Consider the following 6,135-nt stretch of genomic DNA (forward strand, 5'->3'; position numbering starts at 1 on the left):
CAGAGTGCTCCATATTTGGCTAAGTAGAAGAGAGAATTTTAAACACGTCTCATCCAAAGAGATAAATATAGCCTCACATAAAGTTTGGAAATCCTGCTCATCTGTCAAAATTAAAGAACGCTTACCCTTACTCTGAAACAGGACCTCATATTGTATATCCTGGATGTTTCTGTGGAATGATGTTACTGCTTCACTACAAAGCGGTTTTCCATGCTAAAGCCCATTAGCATAACTGACATGACTTTTTCATAATTAAAATAAGAGTTTCACACAGCACTTTAGTATTTTTTTAATGGGTGAACGGACCTCCCCCCCTCCAATTTCTCCAGCAATATACTGGATAAAATGGAGATGCACTTTGCAGGTTTCATGAGTACTATGGGCTGCAAGGAAACCACACTGTGTGTGTGTGTGTGTGTGTGTGTGTGTGTGTGTGTGTTTATGGGGGCCTGCTGTTCTTTTAAAAATGATCACCTGTAGCTTAGCTCCTATTGGATGCTATTTATCTTCCAGCATGCACCATGGTACCACACATGGTGGAATTATAAATTTGGCTTCTATGGAACAGAAGTCTGTCCCCCACAAAGGAACATTTGAGAAGATCTGGAATCTATTTTACATTATTTGTTTAAAAAGTTGTTTCTGATATGCTTATGCTTCCTGCTCAGCACTGGGACTCTCTTCTGCCCAATCTCATCTCTGTGTGTGTGTGTGTGTGAGAGAGAGAGAGAGAGAGACTATGTTTATCCCTTCTATTTTAGTCTCTGTGTCACTGAATCCAATACAGCTGTTGTTGTACAAAGAAGAGATAGCTGAAGATACATGAACTTGACTTTATTTTTTCTGCGGAAAAAATGGTTATTTTTGTAACAAGGAAGGAGTTAGAGATGGGTTATTATACAAAGTCTATTTTCATTGCTTATTTTACAACCCAGAATCTCCCCCCCCCCCCACTTCTGATGCAGCTGCACCAAAAAGAAACACACTGTATCCAGCAGGGGAAGGATAGACCAAGAGGCTTTGGAAGGTCAAGGACTGAAATCTCCCTACCCCTTGATAAACCGCCTGCCCCACAATGGGTCCTTGGACCTGCACCAATGATTTTGCTTGCACAATTTCATGATGAGAATGGGGGTAGGGAGGCTGCTGATGGAGGGGATAGGATCCAGCATGTACCATTGCCACCAAATCCACCCCCACCACAGCCTCCCTGCCCCATTCCTCCCCATTCCCTGCACAGTTTTGCATCCTCCCTGCCCCACTTTGCTACCCCCCCATCCTATTCTCACCTCCCCATCTTACCTGCCTCAGCAGGTCCTTCTGGGTCCACTGGTGCAGGAAGGAAGTCTCTGGCCTTCCTGCCAGTATTCGGGCAGAATGCTTCACAACCATTTTTTGGCAGCTGGCTTCACACTGGCAGCAAGGCCAAATAGGATTCATCTGTTAGTATATTTTGAATACTTTTTATATCAAAGCTCAATACACTGATTGATAATAATAAAAAAGCATTGATATTTAACAACTGGGCATTGGACAGCCCAATCTACTGCCATAAATTCTGGTGCAGCTTGCAAATGGCTTGCCACTGTCATGCAGTGCGGGACTGCTGGCACAAATGGCTGGTGAACCCATGTGCATACCAATGGCCTGCACAAGCTGCAAAAGACCAGGAAAGATGGCAGTGATAGTGGATCATTGGTCGTTCAGAGAAGGTCCAAGGCAGGGAAGGATGGGGGCGGTTTGAGGTTGGGAGGGGGTGAATTTCAGCAGCAGCAGTTCAACTTCGGGGCATTAAAAAGTGGATTGACTGTTTCTCCCCTACAACTTTTGAATATAAATTTGACACTAGAGGCCAAATCTAGCTCAGCATGTTGCCACTTGCCCACCCATATTAAAATGTCTGTGGGAAGCATTTAAGGGCTGCTGTTCAATTGCACCCCTTTTGATATTAATGGATACACTATATTATGATTTCTCATAATGCAGACTTAGATTCTTGACAGGCAGTTAAGGTAACCTTCCATTATTTTTTGCCTTTCATACAGCAGAGGCTGGCGGAAATACCAGAGAATAAAAGAGCCTGTCGCTAGTTGACATACTGTGTCTATAATTACTTACTTTGTTCCAGAAGCCATCACTATGATAAATTTGCAGTTTTCCCCATCTGCCAGGACGAGTAATGTGGAATACATCTAACAACTGAATTTGCATATAGAAAGTATCATTGACCTTTGAGTTTAAAAGGACAGGGATTTACAAGGACGCCCATTCAAAACAAACTGCTTGGATTAGGTGACACTGGGCTGCACTGAAAAGACATAAAGGCACAGTGTCTCCAGAGGAAAATGGAACATAAGGGTCTCCTTTGAGGAGAATAATGCCACATGGAACTTCTAAATACTGAACCCTTCTCACTCATGCACATGTAGACAAACCCTGATCCTTGGGACAGAACCAACTTCTTATTTCTTTCTTGAGTAAACGCTTCATGAACTTTTTTTCTTGAATAGTGGTATAATAATAATAATATATATGAGACATATAACAAATAGATATATAACAGAGGCCTACAAAAAATCCCCCCTTTTAGTTGCCAAGGATGTTTGAACGAATTTTGGATATTTTTTTTTTTTTTGGGGGGGGGGGGTTAATAAAAAAAATGGTTTTGCTTGATTGACTCTAGTTTTGGGGGTACGGCATAATCGCCTTATATGCTGATTCAGGCAGCTTCCTTGTGAGCAAGCTGATGTCATTGTTTCTTCATGAGGAAGCTGCTTGAATATTAGGTGGCTGTGTCACACCCCCAAAACTAGAGCCAATCAGGTAAAACCAATACCATTTTTTGATTCAGCACCCTAAATATAACCAAGAATAGGTCTAACTTTTATGACAACAAAATGTATGTAGGCCTGTGTTACAGGTTATAAGAGATATAACTGTGATTATGAAGAAACAAGCAGTGCTTGTTGATGTGGCCATTTCAGGAGATCATCAAATTGAGGAGAAGCAATTGGAAAAAAATCACAAATTACAAAGACCTGGAAATTGAAATATAACACCTTTGGAGAAGCAAAACAACCATCCCTATTGTTATTGGCACATTAGGTGGAATCCCCAGGGCCCTTAAGAAATATCTGTAGAGGCACTGGCAAGAGAACAGCTGAACAACTACAATGAGCTGCAAAATTAGAAACACTGAATATTATATGGCAATATCTCACCAGTTCTTAAACCTTTGGGTAGAGTTTGAACTAGTAGGCACCCAAAAATCCCAGTCCATCCATCTGGTGAGCTGTGACACCTCTGATGATGATGACTATGACAACAACAATAGCAATAACATAGAGTAAAGACACAGGTGCTCCGCTCCCTGAAAAATTAAACACTTGCTTATTAATCTAAAACTAGCGAGAGTGGAGTTGATGAATGCGTTCAAAGTTCTTAAAGCATCAGTAGAAACCAGTTCCACTTGCCTCCTGACCATGGTTTCTTGTAGGGTAATTGGCAGCATAAGCTCTGCTGGGAGCAATGATGTCATCACTGACCGCTGAAGTGATGACATCATCACCAACATCACCAAACATCTGGAGGCAGCATTGTGACCTGTCATGATGCCATGCAGCTGCAAAAGAGGTCCTCACATAGGCACAGACCCCTTAGAGTAGGGTACTCCAGATTCCGGCCCTTGGGTTGGATCCAGCTCCCTTGCCTAATCCCTCTCCTGTGTGAACTGAGCTTACCTTTCCATGGGAGGGCCTCCTTTTCACACCACTGATCTCCCCTGAACTGTGCTCTGCCCAGCTGTTTCCAGGTTCTGTCGCCCAGGCAGGCTGTTCACCCAGATTTCCAGGCAGATGTGGCTGGCTGGAGTGCAGTTTGGGGGAGATCGGCAGCAAGGTAGGCAGGCTCCCTGGCGGAAAAGAATGCTCCATTTGTGCCAGGGAAGCCTTTCCACATGCACAGCAGTCTCCAGGTTGGAGACCACTGCCTTTGAGTGAACACAGTTCCTGACCCAAGCCCACCAATGCCAACACAACACTATAGACCAGTGGTTCGCAAAATTTTAGCACTGTGACCCACTTTTTAGAACGAGAATCTGTCAGGACCCACCAGAAGTGATGTCATCAAGCAGGAAAATTTTTTACAATCCTAGACTGCAATCCTACCCACACTTATCCAGGAGTAAGTCCCATTTACTATCATCGTTAAAAGCATATCCGGAATAAGCTGTTCAAAGTACAGATGTGTAACATTTCCCCAATGCAGTCACATGCCATGGTAGCATCAAGTCTAATATATTAAAAATAAAATATTGAAATGAATCCTGAAATCAGCTCGTGACCCACCTAGTGGGTCCCGACCCACAGTTTGAGAAACATTGCTACAGACTATAAAGTTGCATTGGCAAAATAATCATTCAACTACATAAACTTGGTGTCACAGTGGCTCCCAGTGGCCATTATTTATCTGTCTAAAACCACATATCATATGTGTCTGTATTGCACAGAAGCAAAACCCCATAAATCACAGTCCTGACTATGTCTCAAGGCCACCAAATGTAATTCCCATTTGACACAAAATGGATTTTAGCTATTCTGTCTATTTAGGGCCCAATCCTGTGCTCAGCAGCACAGCTTCGTGCCACTGAGCACTGTCGCAAACGTGGTGTAAGGCACGTCCGCAAGCCTCTCCGCCAGACTCCCGCCTGTGCTATCCCAGCACCGGCGGTCGCCCAGTCTCCACAGCTCGGCGGTCTCATGGAAGTGGGAAGCTGCGACACAGTAAGTGGGGGCGGGGACGAGGCTGGGGAGGAGGAGTTCCGGGGAGGGGAGAGACCGGCAGGGGGCATAGAGAGGGTGGGGGGAGGTGTGATGGGGAAGTGTGACGCTGGCGGCGTGCCAGAGAAGGGAGGGAGGCGGGTATGCGGAGCTCTGCTCCTCAGGATCCAAGGCACACGTGGAGGGCTCGGCACCCTACATGAGTGCCTTTACTTTACCGCTGACCTTTTGGTCAGCGGTACAGTGAGTAGCCCCATTGCAGGGCTGCTTACCTTACCCAGGGGAAGGAGACAAAAATCCCCTTCTCCCAAGGTGCCTCCCGTGGTAGCCCGGGGCGTGCAGGATCCGGCGCCAGCCATTCTCAGTGCTGCTGAGCCTGGTCGCCCCAGGCAGCTCAGGATTGGGCTGCCCAGCATAGAAAAGAATTCAAGAATCCATTTTTGCAAGGTAGTCCTATGTTCATTTCTTTTTTCATTACAACGATGAAACATGGGCCAGGGATACCGTGCTCTTAACTGCATATCCATAAACTGGAGACTATGTTTTGGAAAACCACAATGAAAGAAGACACTCGATGACCAGTTGACGAAAAATGCAAAGAAAGTGAAAAGCAAGTCCTATGACTTTGGGAGGGATAAGATAAATGACAGTAACCAGGGGAGTACTATAAGAAAACTGTCACAAATTTCATTGCTGTGACTCCAAAGAAAAGACAAAATAGAACTACAAAAAGACAAATGGTGTATGGAAAAGAAATCAATAAAAAGTACTGTACAACACTATCCAATTCTTTGCTAAGAGTATGCTCACCACAAACATCACTTACAAGTCACTTTAGGTGCCTGTAGTGAAGATTTAAGGACTCCAAAATTTGTTTAAGACTTAAATGCATTTCGAGTCCAATCCTAGCCACCCCCCTTCCAATGTAGCAATGCCAAAAGGCAACCACTGCATCCTGCGGGAGGGGGGAAGCTGCAGACATCTCCTCTTAAGTAAGAAAACATTCATTCTCTTACCCAGGTATAAGCCCCTGCAGCGTGGAAGTTCTACTTAGATCTGCACTAGCAAAATTACTGACACAGGTCTGCATGGATCAGGTCAGGGATTCAGCAGTTGCCACCAAATCTGCCCCTTCCCACACCAAATCTCGCCCACCATTTCCTCCCCGCCCATCACTGCCTCGTTCTGCTGTCCCCTGCCCTCATTCCTCCTCCCCAACCTATTCCCATCTCCTCTTCCAATTTACCTGCTTCTGCTGCTCTGGCCTTCCAGCCAGCATTCTGGCAGCACATACCTCTGAGAGTGGTATTTGCAACTAAGGGCCCGATCGTATCCAACTTTTCAGCACCGGTGCAGC

Source organism: Tiliqua scincoides, chromosome 2 (assembly GCF_035046505.1).
Source record: "Tiliqua scincoides isolate rTilSci1 chromosome 2, rTilSci1.hap2, whole genome shotgun sequence".
Lineage (NCBI taxonomy): Eukaryota > Metazoa > Chordata > Lepidosauria > Squamata > Scincidae > Tiliqua > Tiliqua scincoides.